This window comes from Pinus tabuliformis, chromosome 7, assembly GCF_031772625.1.
Source record: "Pinus tabuliformis cultivar Carrire ecotype Pingquan chromosome 7, CPIR1, whole genome shotgun sequence".
Taxonomy (NCBI): domain Eukaryota; kingdom Viridiplantae; phylum Streptophyta; class Pinopsida; order Pinales; family Pinaceae; genus Pinus; species Pinus tabuliformis.
In genome coordinates this window covers 1,697,266,835-1,697,288,829 of record NC_142293.1, presented here as the reverse complement: position 1 = coordinate 1,697,288,829, position 21,995 = coordinate 1,697,266,835, and the positions used below count along the sequence as shown (strand labels likewise).

The 21,995-nt window shown below is 37.3% G+C and overlaps 1 long non-coding RNA gene across 1 annotated transcript; it reads right to left on the bottom strand.

Moving 5' to 3' along the window:
- Positions 1-17,301: 17,301 nt before the first annotated feature.
- LOC149255058 (uncharacterized) lies at positions 17,302-19,494 on the bottom strand. Its single transcript, XR_016266327.1, has 2 exons — positions 18,891-19,494; positions 17,302-18,329 (listed from the first exon to the last, which is right to left on the bottom strand). It is a non-coding gene; the product is annotated as an uncharacterized LOC149255058 (long non-coding RNA).
- Between the last annotated feature and the right edge of the window lie 2,501 nt (positions 19,495-21,995).

Here is a 21,995-nt window from a genome sequence, read left to right as displayed (position 1 = left end):
CAAGCTTGCTGCAGTTGAAGCCTGAAGAGAAGCCCCTAAGCTCTTCAAGTATGCTGTCATGTTCATAAATAAGGCAACCAGCAAAGGGAAATTTTCAGAATACAGCAACAATTGAATACAAGGCAGTCTGACCTGCTGTTCTTGACTTTTCACAAGGAAAAGCCATCCCCAAGTGGAGCCACTGTTAGCCTCCTATTGCCATAGGTTTCATTTTTCATGATTGACTGTGGAAGTGCCGAATATGTTCATCCTTTCCATTGCTACAAAGGTTCCATATTTCCAAGCAATCACCACTTTTGTTATAGTTAAGGGAAGGCCAAACAACTTAATCTTGGCCTCCCTAATTTTAAATTTCTTGTTTTAGAGATAGAGAATGATATCTGTCCAAACTATTTAATCTTGGCAGATTAGTAGATAGGTAGAGAATCAAGGGTGCTCAACAGCTTAATCTGAGCCCCTGGAGGATATAAGGCTAGATTTAGATAGGAGGATAGCTAAAAGAAAAGATGTAAAGCTGGGTTTGCTAGTTCAAGTGCACCCAAACAAAAAGAAGACAAAATGCTAGGTAAGTAGGCTGGGTAAGTAGTTTTGTGGTTGCAGAATCAAGGATTGTGATCAGTTTTGTGTTTCAAAGTGCTAATCTACTTCAGATCACAAGTGTAAAGCAATTTTCCCTTGGAGGAGCTCAAGTGAGGCATGTCTAACTCCCCCTTCTTCCTTTTCCCCAAAATCATTCACTAACTCCCCCTAGAGGTGTTAAGATTTGCTTGATATCTCTAAAATTCATCATATTCCATAATATTTGCCTAAGTAAAGATCTGCTTTGCTTAGGAGTGCTCATATTCCTTCTATAAGTCATTTTTCCCCTTTGTAGCCTAAGATTTCTATCCTTAGCGCTTTTCTGATCAAAATTCATATTAACTTCTAACTTATTATGTAAATCCCTATCTGTTTCCCCTCCCCCTACTAAAAATATGTTAAAAATCCCCTTATATACATATCCCCTCCCTTTGGTTGAAATATAACCATAAATATGCTTGGGAATTACTAAGTTTTCCTGAAACCTAGTAAGAACCCTCAGTTTTGCTTCTTAAACCAGTTTTCAATGCATCGGACCCCTTCCTATGCATAAATCCCCTCCTCTGATGTGTAAAAGCCCTCTTCTTACCTTGTTTTTACCTTTTCAAGGCATAAAACCCTTCCTCCGATGCTCTTGGACTTCTTCCATTTGCACAAATACCCCTTCTGATGCATTAACAACCCTTTTTCATGCATATAAGCCTCCATCCGATCCTAGTTTCTCTTCTCCAATCGTTGAAAAAACCTTCTAAGGCATTGGAACCCCCCTTCGAATTGGATTCCCCCCCCCCGACGCGATATCGCTGTCTGAGGTGGCAATAACATTGTTGGCCCTTTTTTATGTGTGCCCCGATATCATTTCGCCGATGCGCAATCGGCAGTCGGCATTCGCAAAGAGTTCTGTGCCATATTACATATCTCTGACCCCTCCACCGATGCGATATCACTATCGCATCTATTAGCGATATCGCTATCGCAGTTTACTCCTATCGCATCTCCCGTAATCCATATATATCTCCGCTTTTATTATTATTCCTTTTTTATCGCCAAAACCATGTTTTGTGGCTAAGCCGTGTTTATCGCAAAAATCATGCATTTTCGCTATCGCAATCATTTATATACAAAGCACATATCGCATTGACCCCCGCCGACGCAATATTAAGATCGCGCGGCAGCCGTCCGATCGCCCCCATGCATCAACGGTCCAGATCATGTCACTCCACCCCATATCGCTTGCCCATTCCCCCCCGACATGCGATCGTCGATGCGATATCGACGATCGCTATGTCGGGAGGCTCATACATATGTTAACCACTCCGCCCCCGCTCCCCTGCCGATTGCGATATTGCGATATTCATTGCACCTGTTGGATTTGCCTTCGCTAGATCCAACAGCCAGGATTTATTTTGAGCTACAGTGTCGCTCCCGCTCCATTTTTTGCCAATTTTCCTGTGTAAAGTGATTTTTCGCTTTATAAGGAGAAAAGAGCTTTTTCAAGTGTTTTTCAGTTTGCGCCCGCACGCGCTTCTTCAGCAAAGGAAGCAGGTCATTCCTCCATCATTTTGAGATCGCTTCTGCCCAGTTCAGCTCCAAAATGCAGGTTTTCAGCCTTAGCAACCTGTCAGTCCACAAATCCTTTTTTTTTGCAGCATTTCTTCAGATTTTAGCACTATTTTTGATCGACCAGGTGCCGAAACCTCCAGAAGCCCGCAGAAAGTATTACAGCAGCTATTTTTGCCTTAAAGTAGCAGAAAAGGGGCGATTTGACAGTTTGAAGTGTATCAGTGGGAGGAAAGAGGCCCGATTCAAGTTAAAGTGTATCAGAAGTTGCGGCAGAGAGTATCAGTTAATGTTTTTCAGTGGAAATCTTTATTTGAAGGCAAATAGACAATAAAGAGGCCTCCATCCAAGTCAAAGAGGCAGTAAAGGCCCATTTAAGGCTCACCAAGACAGATTTGTGCACATTAAAGCCATATGAGGGCAGCGCTGCGGTGCCCAAGGCACAGTTATGGCAAGATGGCCAGCACATAGCACAAAGGACCCATATTAACTCAGTTTTGATGCTGCTGCCCCCAGCGTAGCTCAAATAGATATTTTTTGCATTTATTTCAGTATAGATTAGGTTAAAGACAGTTATTTCCCCAGATCTGCTATGAGATCTGTGTTTGTAGATATTTTTCCTATATATACCACCCTATGCAATGTTTAAAGGGTTGGTTGGTTGTTTTTCTCATTCTAGACTTGCGTTGTAAGCCTGAGAGCTTCTATAATCAAAGATTGCTGGAATATTTGCTTCTGAACTCGCTGGTTGTGGTTTTAATGGCTGAAGAGCATAATATGGAATTCTTGTGCTTCCTCATGGTTCAATAAGTCTTTCCTACCTCTGTTTTTCAGTTTATATGTGTATGATCATCTATATATCACAATCTAAGCTGCAGAAAGAAATAGTAGCTCAGAAATCCTTCTATGTGCTTTGTGCTCAATTTTTGTGGTTTTTATATGTTTTCCTCTGAATTAGTGATGAATATTCATACTTAATTGATTATGTTTAAGCTATTTCTCTCATTTCTGAATGCTGTCTAGGAATCCTTCATTGCTCCTATTTAGCCTTCATCCACTTTCCCTATTTGGCTGGATGAGAGATCCTTAATTGCCTCTCATCCCCTGACCTCCATTTCATCCTTGTTTCAGCGTTAAACATTGTGCCATGTGTAGCTATCATGCTCTGTATTCCTCTCTTCCACCAAAGAAAACACACCCAACAGGTCACATTCATTGACTCCATGCCCAATGGTCTGAATTTCTCAGCCTTTGCATGCCAACTCTGTCTGAAAACATCAACCATCCCCCCAAACTTAAATCAAACCCATGCACATCATAACTAGCCTAAAATCACCCCTAAACAAAGCTAAATCATAAAGAGAGAGCCCTCTCTGATTGCAGGTAGGCTAGGACCTGCAGTCCAAAGATTGGTTTGTGGTTACCTCGGCCGTATTCCCTTAGGAGTCAAAGGGAACAACCTGAGTGATAACACCATATACAGTGGAAAACACTGTAAGGAATATACAAGAAAACATCATTTGTTGTTGTATTGTTGAACAGTCATCATATAGAAGAGTAGTAGTCCCCTCCCTTGAGAAAACCTGTAGGCACTGTATGACCTATAGCATGTAAAGAGCCAGTGCAGAGAAAAAAAAGTTCCACATACAAAAAATACAGTATGGTCAGCATAGTTATGAAGCACGACTTTTGATCTGTAATGACACCATCTAGCGAAGAAGCTATAGAAAGCTCCTCATAGAGGACACTGTTTTTGCCCAATGGCCAGGCATATATCTTCAGAAAAACAAAAAACATTTATGTATCCCTGAACAATTTAGACAACAGTTACAAATGGAATGTCAGTCTTTTTTTTTTTTTTAGGAGTTTTGTTGAGTGTTCATTCTTCCGATGAGAGAACATGAGGAATTAGTACATTATCACACTATATAAATAGTATTTTATACAAAAAAAAACTTTGAGGCTTGCATAGAAATGGTTAACCTGGATTTGGGAAGCTCTCCGTGTTAAATATGGTTTGCTCCCATGTAATCTCTAAGTGCCAATCATCATTGCTTCCTTGTAATCCTTTTTTTGACAATCTGTCTGCATCTTTGTTATAACATTTTTCAATGTGTTGGATTGTGTATCTGTCTTGTGTTTTCCATAAAAAATCAATTATTTCCATCCATTCTTGTAGTCTGGGATTGTTGATTGTTGCTCTCCCCATGACTTGGTCGATCATGATTTTTGAGTCACCATATATGTGTTTTCCAAGGAAGCTATTGAACCATAGGAGACCCCAGAGAGCTACAGCTTCAACTTTGGTATTGGTACCATCACCAGATTTCCAATGCATCCTGTATATCAAGTCAGCATTTATAGCAATCCAAAATCCACCTGCACATTTGTTTTCTTGCGCTGCCCCATCAAAAAACCCATAGGATAAGAGAAATGTAAGTCATTTTTCATTTTGGATTTCTCTTTAGAGCATAATGACTGTGTAGAATAAAAAGAAAGATTTGTTATTATTTTTTCAATGATTATAAGGAAGTCATCCCTAATGTTTTGAAATATGTTTCTATTCCTCCATTTCCAAATTTCCTAGAAAAGAAAGAGGTATAATTCGCCATGCAGGTTTCTGAGAACTCCACCATTCCAAGGACTCTCTAATGCAAGAATGTTGAATATAGGGGAAGCCTATAAGGGAATAATTTTTTTTCCAAACCCAAGTAGTGGGAGGGTAATGTAGAAAAATATGATCATTTTCTTCTGAATGGTTTTTGCATATGTGGCAAATGCCTGACCCATACCAATTTCTTTTTTGCAAGTTTTCCCAAACAAGATTCTTGTTATGGTAAACTAGCCAACTAAAGATAATAACTTTGATTGGTGCTTTTGTTTTCCAGAAGGTATAAAGGGTATGATTCTCCTCTCTCCTCACAATTATTTTTGTTAATGTTTGGTAGATGTCTTCTACCACTATGTTGTCAGATTGCATTTTCCCCGACCATATTATTTTGTCCTGGGTCCCTGATCTACAAATGCCCAATTGTTTCATAGATGTTGTGATTTGAATCCATTCTTCTTTCCAAAAATCAGTTAAACCCAGTTCATCTACGTTTTTCCAGACAGGGATATTTCCTTGCCAGTCTTTTATGACTTGGCCCCAGAAAAAGACACCACGGTCATTTAGGAACTGCAAGAAATAGTTTGATATGGATAGATTCGGATCAGCACCCAGAATTGGGTCAAAACCAATCAAAATATTATTACTCGACTGGAATTTCCATGTCAATAGTTTTTTTTCTAAGTAAAGTTGATCTATTAATAAAAACATAATGTACAAAGAGGCACCGGCCTCTGCGGTACTGGGTCAGTTATATGACCATTTTAAACATCAAGCCTTGAAATCGCGACTGCCCCAGTTGGGGAAACCAGTTCGAGAATGAGGTAAGGAAAGTTCATTTTGCCCTCGTAGGGGCTATAGTTCCAAAAATTAAAAAAAAATTACCAAAACACTATAAATTTCAGTAATACATCCATAGTGAAACCCACTGTTTAGCTCAAAATTCTCCACAGTGAAACAGCTCATGAGAATCAATGCTCGTAACCCGAGCTGGAAGCGAAATTCAAAATTAACCATAATAAAAAGAAAATAAGCAAACCAAACTCAGGGCCTGACACGTGACCTGGCATGCAGCAGCAAGGTGGCTTCTGTTGGTGGTTCCTCCACAATCGGACACCAGCCATATTCTTCTGAGCCAGTATCCGTTGCATGCCTGCCACCTGCAGTGTCCTCCATTTGAATTCCTTTGTCCTTGTGGGTGGCTTCGCCTCCCAGAGTCTGTTGTTGGCTGCATGGGTTGTCCTTGTCTCTCGGCGGGTGGCTGGAGCTCGGCTCTCCTTGAAAGATGCCAAGCTTTGGTGGATCCTTGTTTGTTTCCAGGCTGAGCTTTGGTTCGGGGCAGGAGTCAGTGACCTCTCTGAAATCCACCGTGACGGTGGCAATGATGAGCAGCCTGTCCATGGAGCAGCGAAACTGAAATTGTGCTTTCTGGGAGGAAGCAGTGATAGCAATGTGCTGGGCGAATCCCCCTGAGCGTCGAACCTCACTATTGCCCAGTTTGTCACTGTCGTTGTGGGTGTCTGGGTACCTGCCAAGGAAGCGGGAATTTGAGGGGCTTGGGGGAGGGGATGCAGACGGGGATGTGGTGACAGAAGGGGGCAGAGATGAAGGGCAAGTGGCGCCGCCCCGACTTCCACCTTGCCTGCTCCTCATTCTATGGCATTGGCGCATGATTCTTTGTCTAGAAAGCTGCAGCGGGCGATGAATTACAGGGTCAGGAAACAGGGTAAGAACGACAGAGGGGCTGTTGTAAGGAGCAGGGGAATTCAAATCCGGACCAGAGGAAGGGGTCGAGAGCGCAAAATGCAGGTGGCAAAGAGAGGACTGAGAAAAATGGTGACCATTGCCCAGGTCGACGCAGCAGAGGAGTCAGCAACGTCTTCCCGTAGCAGTGCGAAGGCTTGGCTCTGCTGCAGAGGGATGGCAAGAACAACTGAGAGGCCGAATGGGTGAATGCAGGGGGCTTTGCTCCATAATTCAGAATTTGCAGAGAATTTCTCGATTTTCCAAATTGATTAATGGCACCGGCCAAGGAGCCAAGACTTGCCTTAATTTCCCACAGGGGAAGGCGCAGGTTGCCATGTTGATTAGCCACCTGCTTGTCTGGTGACCCATGCGCATTAAAGACTTATCTAACACCCACATCCGAGGGGGAATTTCCATGTCAATAGTTGGATGAAACATGTCTCAATTTTCAGGAAGCATGACCATATTGTTGAACCTTGTTTTTTCCCAATTGAACCCAGACCGTACCAATATATGAACTCTTTGTTTTTTTGATATTTATGTTGAATAACCTTACTCCAATTGCTTGCTCCAAATAATCTCCTCTAGAGCGATTTTATGAATAAAGCCTCGCCAAGGCGACGAAGTTCTAGTGACTAAAATAAAAGGAGAAAAGGGCCAAAAAGAGGAAAAGTGACTAAAATAAAATAAAAAGTCACTTAAAATAAAATAAGAGGGAGAAGCTTCTCTAGTGGCAATAAAATAATAAAAATAAATACTTTTAGAAGGTTGAAGAGTCTAAAAGGAAAGGAAGCAAATAATTTTGGATATCTTGGAGCTGAGTAATTTTTTGGGAATGAGGTTATCAGCCAGCAAGCCCCTCGACAAAACCCTTCCAATCGTGAATTAGATGAAACTCAATCCACTTTTGAGGAAATTTCATCCAGGAATTTCACAGAGCCACATTATTGGAGATAAGATCTAGAGTAGATTTAGAGAACGGATCAAGAATAGATTTGAAGATTAGAATGAGGATCATCCGAATTCTCAATGAGAGATCCAGAGTAGATTTAAAGATTAGAATGAGGATCATCCAAATTCTCAATGAGAGTGTCATTTTTATCTAAAGTTTGGGAGGCTACATTCTGTGTTGTAGGATATATTCTAGAGGTCATTGCTACAACTATTTTCTATTGATAGTTTTGTATGTAATTTGTCCCAGTAAATAATAAAATAAAGTTGTGTTTATTATCATTTCTCTCATTATTTATTTATGGGTTTACACTGCAAAATTTAATTATTGTGCTACTAATTTCATGAGGCAAGTATGCAATTTTGATTATGTTTAAGAAGAATTTTATGGCATAAATATTTTAGTAAATCTCAGGCCAGACAGTAACTCCTCAAGGCAAAATGATTCGTATGTATTATTCCATTAGGTAGGTCACATGAGGGTCAGAGTGTTCACTTCATCTCCCGATGATTGTTCATATTACTTATTTATCTATTTACATTATATTAACCCAATCCTGAGGATTAGGTGTCAACATTCCCCACCTTAATCTGAAGGGATGTTGGTGAGTCCAAGCATCATTCTGAATCATTCAAGCTTTTCTCTTCCAATAGCTTTGGTGAAGATGTCTGCAATTTGCTCATTAGTGGAACAATGACGGAGATGGATTGTTTTGGCCTCAACATGATGTCGAATCAGATGATATTTAGTATTGATGTGCTTCGTTCAATCATGGAACTTTTGGTTCTTGGCCAACTTTATTGCAGAGGTATTGTCAATCATGAGTGGAGTTGATTGTACTTGTTTTACCTACAAATCTTCAAGAATTTTCCTGAGCCACACAATTTCTTTTGTTGCTTCAGCTGCTGCCATGTATTCTTCTTCTGTTGTGGAATCTGCTGGAACTGATTGTTTGTGTGATCTCCAGGAAACAGCTCATAATCCAAGACTCATATCATATCCTGAAGTAGATACCCCAGTTTCTTTGTCTCCATCGAAGTCTGAATCAGAGTATCCAATCAAGCTGAAGTCGTCCACTTGTGTATACTTGATTCCAAAGTCTTGAGTTCCCTTCAAGTACCTTAGAACTCTTTTTGCAGCAGGCCAATGTCCCTCACAAGGCTTTTGCATAAACATAGAGAGGATTCCAACAGCAAACGAAATGTCTGGTCTGGTAGTAGTTAGGTTGTTGAGACTTCCTACAAGTTGTCTATACTTTGTTGCATTTTCAAATTCTTTTCCTTCAATAGATGTGAGCTTTAAGTTTTTTTCCATTGAAATAGTAAGAGGATTGCATTCTGTCATGCCAAACCTGTTCAACAGATCTCCAATGTATTTCTTTTGAGAAAGAAATATGGACTTCGGATGTTGGGTTACTTCAATGCCAAGATAGTAATGAACATAGCCAAAATCAGTCATTTCAAAACTTTTCCCCAATTCCTTCTTTATGGATGCAATGTAGCTTTCATTGTTCCCCATCATCAAAAGATCATATACATATACCACAAGATATACAACTGTTTTTCCAACTTTCTTGACAAATAAAGTTGCATCATCAAGATCATAATGTTTGAAATTGAGTTTCAGAAGATGCTCAGTTAATTTTTCATACCAAGCTTGCGGTGCTTGTTTGAGGCCATACAAGGACTTCACAAGTTTGCATACTTTATGTTCATGTCCTTTCACAGCAAATCCTTCAGGCTGAGACATAAAAACATTCTCTTTTAGATATCCATTTAAGAAAGCAGTTTTGACATCCATTTGACGGACTTTCCAACCATTCTGAGCTGCTAGGGCAAAGAGTGTCCGGATGGTAGCCCATTTTTCTATGGGGGAAAAGGTCTCCTCATAATCGACCCCTTCCTTCTGTGCAAAACCTTTTGCCATAAGCCTAGCTTTGTGCTTGTCAAATGAGCCATCAGCTTTATACTTGTTCTTGTAGACCCACCTGTAGCCAATTGGTTTGGTTCCTAATGGAGGATCAACCAACTTCCAAGTGTCATTCTTTATGAGGGCATCATACTCATTTTGCATCGCTTCTTTCCATTCATCATGAGAAGCAGCTTCTTTGAAGGAAGTTGGTTCAAAATCTGTAGACAAGTTCAATTCACAATCATAAGAAACATCCATATCAACAAGTGAATTAGAGTCATCCACATCACCTCCATTCTGCTGGTTTGAATTTCTAGTTCCTGTCTTTCCAACCTCATCAGGATGAACACTTTCAAGTGTCTTTGTCAGCCACTTTGGTGGACCTTTTTCAGATGGGCCAGGTTGCTCCATTGATTGAGTTGGGACTGAATCAAGATTGAGTCTCCCAATTCTATCAATCACATCACTTAAAGCATCATCTGTTGTTGGAGTTTCAAGCGGGGGAGAGTGTTCCTCAAAAGAAGATTCCACATGTTGATCTAGTATAGGAATCCCCCCTTCAAGATGTGGAATCTGATTATCAAATTCTTGAAATGATTTTGCTTTTGCGAATCTATCCAAGCGACCAAGTTGTCACTCAACAACATTGTCAGTTTTGGATGATTCAAGAAAAATTACATCTCTAGATACAACAAACTTTTTATTTACTTCATCATAGAGACGGTATGCCTTGGAGGCATTTGAATACCCCAGGAAGATACACTTACGACTTCTAGCACCAAGTTTGTTTCTATTTACCTTTGGTATCAAAGCATAACAGGTGGAACCAAAGACCCTGAGATGCTTTACCGAAGGAACATGTCCATACCACATTTCATATGGAGTCTTGTTTCTAATAGCATTAGATGGACATTTATTCTTTATATATGCAGCACATAGAACAGCATCATCCCAAAACATTATCTTTACATTTTTGAAGAAGAGCATGGATCGTACCATATTTAAGATTGTCCTATTTATTCTTTCAGCTACACCATTTTGGTGGGGATTATAAGGTACAGTTGTTTGTTGTTTGATCCCATGTTGGCAAAGATAGTTTTCAAATTCATTTGATGTGTATTCTTTTCCATTATCAGTGCAAATAGACCCAATATGAGGTTGTGCGTCATTTTCAATCCATTTATGAAAATTCTTGAATGTTTGAAAAGCATCAGATTGTTCTTCAATAAATAAACCCAACACATTCTGGTGTAGTCATCAATAAATGTCATCATATATTTATTTCCATTTGCAGAAGGAACAGGCATTGGACCACATAAATCTGAATGAATAAGTTCAAGTTTTCTATGTGCTCTTGAATGTGAATCATGAAAAGACTGTTTGTTATGCTTTCCTAGAATGCAAGCATCACATTGCTTAAGTTTTCTAGGAATTGTAGGCAAACCAGCAACACCATTTTTCTTCAACAAGCATAGGTTGTCATAGTTCAAATGTCCAAATATAGCATGCCATCATAAACTTGATGGAAGAGTACCTTCTTCATGATGAGAATTGTATGAGAAATGTTTTGCACGAGGAGAGGTTCCTTGCAGCTTGAGAAGCCTTTCTTCTTCTACTGCCCTCATGACAAGTGAGTGGTCAGGTGCTTTTCTCACCTCAACCTTGCCATCAAACATATGAATGAAGTGACCTTGCTGGTGGATGTGAACCAAGGACAGCAAGTTTCTCTTCAGCTGTGGGAGATATAGAACATGGTGCAGAAGAAAGTCTGGAAGACCAGGCAATTTAAGCCTGATTGTGCCAAGCCCTGATGGCTTGATTTTTGATTGGTCTGCAAAGTATACTGCTCCATCAACATTGTCAGTAAATTCTTCAAAAAAATCTTTTCTATGAGTCATGTGGCAGGTTGCTCCTGAATCAAGCAGCCAATCATTTTTCTAAGAAGCAAGTGAAGCATTAAATAAATCTTCATTTACTCCAATGTTACATTGTGCCACAACATAGTGAGCAGATTTAGGTGCTTTACCTTTGTCTGTATCATCAGTTTTACCTTTCTGTTGATTTCTTTGCTGCTCAATTTTGTCCCATGGTAGCTTGCATGTAGAGGCATCATGTGATCCATTTCTTTTGCAGCGAATGCAGTGCAAATTTGCCTTTTCTCCTTGAGAATATCAGCCCCCCTGCCTCTGAAATATCTTCCTCTTCCTCTTCAACCACCTCTTCCTCTTGAAGAATCTTGAGCAGGATGCTTTTCTTTATGAGCAAGGCACAAAGCCTCTTCAGAGGATTCAGGGGTTGTCTTTTTTCCAAAATCTTTCTCTCTTTTAGCAAACTTTTTCACAAGAGAGTCAAAGGTGATATCTTTGAGATTTCCATTTGCTTGCAATGACTCAAGATAATTGGAGTAAGTAGGATAAAGTGCCTTGAGAAAAGCGATAAGAGGAACATCCAATTCAACCTTAGTGGATTTAATATCATGCATTATAGACTTTACTTCAGATGAAAGAGCAAGAGGATCATTATTTTTCAGTTCAAGAGTGAAGAGTTTAATCATGAGTTGAACAACTTCAAGTGCAGAATGTGAGCCATAGAGTTTTTTCAGCTTTTGTAAGGCTTCAAAGGCAGTTGAAAATGGCGAAATATGGCGACTCACCTCTTCATTTACAGATGTTGCGATTAATGCATAAGCTTTGTTGTTCTTGTTTTCCCAAATGACGAGCTCTTTGTCTGAGGTAGGTTGTTCTAGTTCTTTGTCTCCGTCTCCAACATACACTCCTTTCCACAACTCATTGAAAATGAGGGTGTGTTTTATCATCCAGGACCACTCAGGATAGTTTTCCTTGCCAATGAGAACTATTCCCACAATAGATATGATTGAATGCATACTATAAAAAAAATACTTCTGCTGATAGAAAAATACTTCTGCTGGAAAAAAAAATTCACTGTAGTAGCAACATTCTGAAAAATGAAATTATGGTAGCAATAGGACAAAGGTATTATTGCGGGAGGTATTATATGGAGGAGGAGTGGTATGGAGGAGGTATTAGCTGGAATAGCACAAGTGTCAGGCTCCACACAATTAATAATCATATACGGGAATCATACCACTGCACAATACAAGAGTCATACCTCATTATACGGGATATGGTATACACAGGGTGTTATATACCTCCGTTGGACACAACGGACATCAAAAATATCAGGTCACAACGGACATCGAAAATATAATACAAAAGCATTATTTCAACATATTATATTGTGGACGGAGAGCAGTGCTCAAGCCTTCATTGTATCATAGTCACCAAAGTGTGGACATAAGAGTCGACTGTGGTGGAGGAACAACATTTGTTGCGCAATGTGGATACTAAGGAAGCCAACGTATATCAAGGAGGCTGATGTATACCAAGGCAGTGTTAACCTGTGTATGGAGGCCAGTGCACAATGTGTAGGACATCGATGGTGGAGTCGATGCTGAGAGGGAGCGTATGGCAATAGTAGGGTAACTAGAGTATGGCAACTGAAGTATGCAACATTAAAAAAAAATGTAGAAGGTCGAGACTAATAGTGCAGGAAGAGTATGAGAAACCCACAGGACAACATGGGATTCCGCTGGTATAGTAGTGTGGAGCATTAAATGACGTTTGTGGGTGCGCAGATACCAAATGCATAGTAGAGGATAGAGAGCATAGGAATGGATAATATGACAGACTGCAGAAATGGTAGAAGGGGGTTACAAGGGAATAAAAGCTAAAAATGGAGCTAGCTCTCATACCATGTCAAGCCAGGCAGTAACTCCTCAAGGCAAAAATGATTCGTATGTATTTTTCCATCGGGTAGGTCTTCATTATATACATAAGGGAGAGACTGTTCACTTCATCTCCCGATGACTGTTCATATTACTTATTTATCTATTTACATTATATTCACCCAATCCTGAGGATTAGGTGTCAACAGTAAAATCCCCAAAAAAACTCTTCAAATTATATTTTGGTATATTACAATGTATACTTCTTAAGACACCATAACCTTGATATTATGATTCTCTTGGGATAATGCAATTTGGTATTACTTCTTTTTACCATCTCACAAAAAACCATACCACAACGTTAATCATTTTGTGGTTTGAAACTACCTTAGCCTCTTGCATGATTATGTCCTCCCAAAATTCAAGATATTAATCTCGATTGATAATTATTTGTTACAAGTAATATAGCTATGTTATTTTGGAAATACCATTCTTCAACTATGCAATAGCCTCAACAAGAGTTTGAATTTTATTATGAATCGGCCCAGCGAAAATAGTTGAAAGAACCAAGAATTAAATCCTGCAAATGGAGTATTGAACTCTTAATGAATATAGGGTTGTACTAGCCTTGATCCTAAAGAATCGAGTTCACCCCAAGTCCAATCGAACTCTTAATGAATATAACGTTGTATTAATGAGAGATACTCCCCTGCCAAGAATTAATTCCTGCAAATGGAGTATTGAACTCTTAATGAATATAACATAGTATTAGCCTTGATCCCTAAAGAATCGAGTTTACCCTAAGTTCCATCCACTAGGGAATGCAGAGAAGTGTTTAGGGAGTTTCGTTTCATTTTCAATTTTCATTTCTAGAAATCTAATATATGTAAATAGATATCCAATCAAGCAATGACTTGTTAATATATTGTTCAAGATTGAAAATAGATGGAGATTATGTTTGGGTTGAAGAATATTTGGTCAAGAGTCTACATTAAGGAAGCATTAAAAAGATATTCAAAAACTTTAATGCAAAGGTGAATGGCCACTTTTGGTGATAGGGAACTTTTTGTAGCAATATCACGGGGAATCTTAAAAACAAGAAATTATAGTTTTTTAAGAATAAATTCACTTCCATGTTTCATTGTGCTACTAAATGTTTCATCTTTCAATCTTCTTTAAAGCAATGGAGTAAGGATATTGGTAGCATAAAACTAGAAGGAAGATTGTCCAAGAGAATTGATGAATCTGGAGCCTAAACCTATTTTGATGGTGCATCACAAGAGTACCCTTCACTTTGTGGAGTTGGTGGGTTTGCCTTGGGAGATTTTTTTTTTTTTTTTTTGAAATTGGGTTAGGAGTTGGAACTAACAATCTTGTTGAGTGAATGCCCTTGACGTTTACTCTTTCTTTGGCTATTGAAAAAGGTTGGAGACCAACTTCTAGTCATTAAATAGGCAAAATAGTTCATTACAAGAATTTTCATCTTATGGCATGTGTTAAATGAAATTCTAGATTTATCCCATCCTTTTAATTAGGTCTCTTTTCACTATGCATATAGGGAGAGACCAAGTTGTATATGGACAGTCTAAGGATGATGTTCTATTGACACATGGGAAGTGGATTATTCATGAGCATGTGCATCTTCCTTTCATTCAGTTGGTTTCTACTAGGTTGATAATATGCACAATATTTGTTTACTTTAATTAACTTGGGAAGACTATAATACTAGACTTTCTAATAACAAGTAGATTTTGTTTTAAGCTTATAATAAAACATATCTCTTCTTTTGGTTTCTTTCAAGCAACTTATAATAACATGATTTTGAATTTTTTAGTGATCAATAATATATTTTTATAATTATGAATCTACTGCAAAGTTTTAATAAAATGTTTGAAATATAATTCAACATTAAGAAATATAAATTTAGATTATTTTAATAAAATATATATATATATATATATATAATACCATCACAAATACTTAAACATAAATATTATATTATTAACCTCATTAAACATTTTTTTTATATACAATAGGTTCCGACTGTTCCATTTTCGATCCTTACCTAAGGAGTTCAAAACTCAAAACCTAATATATTTAATTAAGGATTTGAAATCATGCACTTTTTTCATTATTATAAAGAAACGAAATTTTCAGAAAGGTTCAACTTAAACCATATGCCAGATATCCCATGATTAAATAATTTTTATTTATTAGATAAATAATTAAAAAATATTAACCTGTAATGAAAGGACTTAACCAGATGGAAGATATCCACATCATTTGTATTCTTGTAAATAATGTCATTGAATTTTTTAATTCTTTCTTGTAAATAATGTCATTGATTTTGTTAATTTTGCTTAGAATGTTAATACATCCCGAGCTTTTATTTATGGATCTTTGGAGTCATTGTTTTGTTCAGACCTCCAGAGCTTTTATATGTGGATGGGGATCTTTCGTGTCACTGATTAATAATGTATAAACCAACATAATGTTTAGGTAGGCATTGAAAGGGCTTATACCATTTGGTAAAATTAAGCAAGGATTCGTATACAAAGATTTGTACCAGAGTTTCGACACCTCAACAAAGAGGCGCTAATATTCTCATTGCACAAAAGCCCAAAACCACTGTTGCAGTTAATATAAAATATCAGCTAACTCAATGAGGGAGCAACTAGCAAACTCCTCAACTCAACAAAGAGGCGCTAATATTCTCATTGCACAAAAGCCCAAAACCACCGTTGCAGTTAATATAAAATATCAGCTAACTCAATGAGGGAGCAACTAGTAATGGAGATATGGCAAATCTTAACAATCATGCATAAGCTAATTATTACCCCAAGGGAGCAACTAGCAATCGAGATATGGCTAATCTTAACAATCATGCATAAGCTAATTATTGGTTTAGTGGCTTAGTGTATTACTGGTTTAGTGGTTTAGTGCATGGTCAATGTCATGTATAGTATGGACGGTCGCTTTATATTTCCCAGCCATTTTATGAATTTTTCGAAATAGCCGATTTCTGATAGGAAAAACGCTAGTTGTTTGATTAACAGCTGAAAAATCAAAGACTAATATAAAGAATGGTGCAAAAAAATTGAGGGACTACGAGACATTAATATTAGTTACTCCTCACATCTACATAAACATTGGTCATACACTAAACCAATGATTGACTTCATACATGGTTGTTAAGATGCGTCATGGAAACACCCCTAATTACTTTCTTCATAAAGTTCCTACTCTCACCGTGCTTACTCAAAAACGTATCCAAAAACACAGAAGAAATATGTATCCAATCCATGGTAGCCCACTCCGAAAGAGATGACAAAGGTATGTCCAATTAGTTGTTAGATGGTGCACCACTAACCAGTGGACTGATATATGACATCATTCGACATTACACTTAAAAAATCAAGACTCTAGAGTCCAACTTCAACACAGGAAAATAATAATGTGAATTAAAAGGTTTTGATATCTGCCCCAAATTCAAATTGGAATAGTGATCAATTCTCAGTACATTAAGAACTTTCACATCGAACCTGATATTTTTTCTATTAAAGAATAAGTTCTTGCAAAGATCAAAATGATTAAATATCTTTAACAATTGCCTCAATCTCAAACAGTGATCCATTTTCAATACTCTTAATACTGAAGCTTTAAAATTGATTTTGGTAGTTCATGGAATAAATTGCATTGTAGATTGCATCCTCAACCAATAAGGCAATGTGTATATGAAAGTAATCCATTTTCAATACTCTTAAATACTGAAGCTTTAAAATGGATCTGGGTAGTTCATAGAATCAATTGCATTGTAGATTGCATCTTCAACCTAACGCCAATGTATATATGAAAGATTTATTCTGATAGATTTTTTATTTCACAAAGTGGATCATTCTCATTACTAACCAATAAGCAAATTCTGAAGCAGCAGAAGATCATTGGAAGAGATTTTAAAGACATGGAAGACTAACTTTTCATCTAATTCCACGTCTTCCGTATTCGAAAGCATCTTCAAATTATGCAATTTATATGTGGAAAAATCATTAAAACTAATGAAACATTAACATAGCTGGAATCAAAATTATCAAAACAATTAGCTTATATGTGAAAATCATAATTAAATCATTAAAACTAATAAAACATTAACATAGCAGGAATCAAAATTCTCAAAACAATTAGCTAAAGAACAAGACCACATATTTGAAGGAGCCTTGCTTCTTAAGTAGATTTCACTCACAGGTTGTACCCTGAATTGATGAAAGGATAACATAATTATAACCAAATCTGCTAACTCATAACTTTATATCAAGAATCTCAAGTCCTTTACCCTGGACACATTAAACTCAAGTATCTCAACTCCTTAACCACAAGGGAAAATAGGGGTACTGCCCCTATGGAAAAATACTTTATTATATGTTCCCTCCATTTTTGTTAAATTTCCAAGTGCAAGAATTTTCGATGAAGTAGAGTGCAATTTCCATGGCTATATACCATGGATTGTTATCTTCGCTCAACCAAATGCCTTTGATCCCTTGAATGCCCTGCGTGATGGATTTTTATCTTCGCTCAACCAAATGCCTTTTATCTCTTGAATGTCCTGTATGCTAATAATTAAAGCAATTGAATCTGTCATGAGAATTAAGATATACAAAACTCTTCAATTTGACTTGCACCTGTGGACCTGAACATTATTCCCTTCACATTTTCACAGATTTTATAAACCCTTGCCAATGTTCGTGTCTTTAGAGACGAGTGCTCTTTCGTATAGCATATTGAGTCTAGACTCTTCTACAACTGGGCAGATGTCCAGAAATGGATCTTTCATAATCTCAGAAAGATAGGCAGCCAAAAGGTAGCATTCCATCTGCCTTTTTTCCATCATTATACCATAAGTTTTTTGTTTGTCTTCATTGCAACTTATGAATGTTGTTGGGACAGTGAAATGTCTTGGAATTCCTCCACATGTGTCCAGTATCTTGTTAAATGTGGCTAGAATTTATTTGCTCCTCTGTGTCATCTATCTCATAGTACAATTCATTCAATAAAAAATCCATGACTTCTGTATCAGGAAGGCATCTCATAGCAAATAGAGAACGTACATCTTTGTCACTTGCAGTAATTACCAGCGTCAATTTTTTGCCTTCTTCATATTCTTCGGCAAGAGTTGTTCAAACATATCTTTATGCAAAACGTTGTTGATATTAACTTAAATAGGATAAGGAGACCTACACATAAGAAAAAGTTGTTCAAATGGGTATTTCTACAAAGCATTCTTTACTTAAATTTAAAAGTACAAAGAAGCCTACACATGGAATGACAGAGAATTGCAGGGATGAAGAGATGTTTGATTAATATGTAACGTTAATAAAATAAAATGGTATATAATATCGAGAAAAAATAGACACAGCCATTTTGACTTGGGCATTTCTCTATGCTTAATTAATCAAAAGTTTAGACAGACAGAAATTAAAATTCCTTGTTGCAGGAAAAGTTATAACCCTTCAGAAGAAATGTTTCCCTCTCAATATAATGTTAATTAATATAATGTTAATAGAATGTAATGACAGTGCTGATAAAATATAATGGAAAATAATATAAATAACACAAACAAACACACAACAAATATATCTTAACAAAACAAGAAACAAGCATACAAGAGATGAGGGTTTTGGTATATCTGTTAGATTAAAAACAAGCATACAATATCTTAACAAAACAAGAAACAAGCATACAATAGATGAGGGTTTTGGTAGATCTCTTAGATTAAAAAGATATGCAGTGCTCACCTGATAAATTTGGAAGAATCAATTTGAAAGAAGCACATGATAGAGGGGACTTCCACTATCAACTCTGATCTTTTCATTATCACATCCTTCATCCCTTCCCTCAACAAGGAAGAGGAGGAAGGCATCCCCATCGGCCGCAATTGAAGATTCAGAAGAGCCGCCTTGCGTTACAGTAACTAGAACCAGAAGGGGAAGAAGCCGAGGCATGAAGAGGGGATGTAGGGTTTCGGAAGTCATGGAACGGTAACTGGAACACCAGAAGAGCAAGAAGTCGAGGCATGAGGAGGGGATGGAGTGTTTTGGAAGTTATACGCCGTTATATCGACTTCTTGGGTTTCAACTGTTGGAGGAGGAGCGTTGGCATTGGTATTAGCTTTTGCAATGGCAGAAGGAGGAGACAAGGCATTTGAAAAAGCATTCGGAGCATCAAATACATCGGTATTATCTTCTGAACAGAGGAAACTGACCTGCTGCGCTTTTCTTTTTTTTTCTTTCCATGGTTCATCATTAAAAAAGCCAGATGCTCCGATGTTCACTATGGGTGCTGTCAGAAATGAAAATTGAAAACTTGCAACTGTGAATAACCATAGGCTAATATATTACATATTTTGCTTAGCATTGCATGAAATTTAGTATCACTAACTCTAAATTGATATTTAGAGATATATTCATATTATGTTTGCAATATTTATGAATACATTTATTTTAGGTTGGATGTGACTTAAATTTTTTATTAATTAATTGGATAAACTGAATATTCAATAAAATTTAGTTATATATAATTAAATTGTTTTATTGTAATAAAATAGGGAAAGTGAAATCAGATATATATAAGATATTATGATCACTTTACAACCTTTGGAGGGCCCACTACCTCACCCAATTTCTCATATTGTAGCTTTCAACGCATTGGTTCAAAAGGCCAAGGATCTAGCCCACTCACAAGTCTTTGAATTGGATTGGTAAAAATTAATGCCCTTTGATTAAGGGACACTTCTCAATTTCCTTTTGTAGCCAAGGGATTTTTACCTTTCTATTTAAAGAAAAGTGGATTGGGATCTCATGTTTTGAAGTGGGGTGCACAACAGCTCTATCTAGATAGATGGAGTCCTTACTTCAACCCTGAGAATGATGTCCCTTTTATAGCCCCTATGTGGGTTAAGTTACCGTACTTTTTGCTCCATTGTTGGAATGAGGAGACATATCGGGAATGCGTTGGGATAATATATTGATCATGCCAAGCCATAGGAAGGAATGTTTGCATGTGCACAAATATATCTTGAATTGGATCTCAAAGGGTTTGTCAGAAGCAGTTCATCTCAATTTAAATAATTGGACTTTTCTTCAACAAGTTGATTCTGATCAATTTACCATTTAAGTGAAAATTGTTCCATGAGTATGGGCATTTTGTCTGTAAATGCCCAAAATCGAAGGATCAATAGAAACAAGTTGAATAAGGTGAATAATGGTAAAAATGAAATGCAAAAGAAGCCCAAATCATCAAAATGCAACAACAAAAAGCTATAAAAGGTAAACAAACCAAACTTAAAAACACCCTTCTCTAAAAAAAAAGAAACTCCAAATGGGTCACAGGCTTCTTCCTCAAGTAAAAATAAGGACTTAGGCCCTCAAGTGAACAAGTATGAATTATTGGAGCAACTAGAAAAAGAAGGGGCAATTCAAATGAATGTAAACAAGGAGATTCCTTAGGAATTATCTCCTAATAATAACACAAGAGGAGGAAATGAAGATAAGCCCCAGCTAGAAAATGTCCTAACCAATGAAAGGATTGAAGAAGAAGTGGAATCAGATGCAGAAAAAGTCTTCCATTTTATGAAAAATCCAAGGAATAATTAAGGACCTTTCTATGCAGGATCCGGAGATGAAAAAATCGAAGGAGAACAAGAAAAGGACCCAAGCCCAGGAAGGACAAATAAAAGAGTGGAAGAGAAGGAAAATCAAGATATAAGGAATGAGAAAGTAGACAAAGATAAAGAAATGGGAATTCAACAAGCAAAAGGCCCAAGGAATACCAGGAAAGGAAGAAACCCAACCCCTGCTTGAGGGAGTGCAAAGACCACTAGTAAATTATGAGAAGAATCTCCTGGAATTGTAACGGATTAGGCTCAAAAAGGGAAATGTCAAAACTCAAAAGTCAAAAGTCTTGTAAAAAAAGAAAAACCCCTAATTCACCTTCTTTACAAAAAAAATGTGGAACAATAAGTTCTCCAAAAATATGGTAATATGTGGCGCAATTATAGTGTGGAGGTTGTTAGCTTTCATGAGGCCTCAAGAGGATTGTGCATGGTATGGTCTACCTCTCTTTTTCAGCTAGTTGTCCACTTGATCCACATTCCAAGCCAAAAGGTGTGTAGTATAGTCAATACTTATATGCTCGTAATTATTTATCAAGAAAAGATTTATTGCTAGTCTTCTTTGTTCAATCTTGGGGAATTAGAGGATAAACAATGTTGTATTTATGGGGGATATTTTAATACAACTATTTATCAAGAAAAGATTTATTGCTAGTCTTCTTTGTTCAATCTTGGGGATTTAGAGGATAAACAATGTTGTATTTATGGGGGATATTTTAATACAACTATCCATCCTTGGGGAAAATAGGGGCACTCCCCGTTAAAGGCACTTTTCAATAGAAGATGTAAGATTTCATAACTATTGAAGAATTCACAATCATCAAACCAATGAACAACAAGTTCAATTAGAGCAATAGATGTGTAGGAACTAGGCACATTGTTGCATGACTAGATAGTTTTCTTCTTATCAATGATTTCCTAGATTAGTGCTTCTCCTTCTCAATTTAGAATTTGGCCTAGGGAGGTTAAGATCATTGATAGGTTTCTTCATCTCTCCTCCCAAACGTAGATAATGGTATGTTTCCATTCCAATTCAGCCCCCAATGATTTCCGAAGAAGGGATTTATGGAGGTGGTATCTAAAGCACGGGGAAAATGGGCATCAATATCTCCCATCCATATAATAGAACAAAAAATGAAAGAAACAAAGATAACTTTAAAATAATGGGCAAAAGAAAATCATACAAAATGGGAGAAAGTGGTCCTTCATCTTAAAATAAAATTGGAAGTCA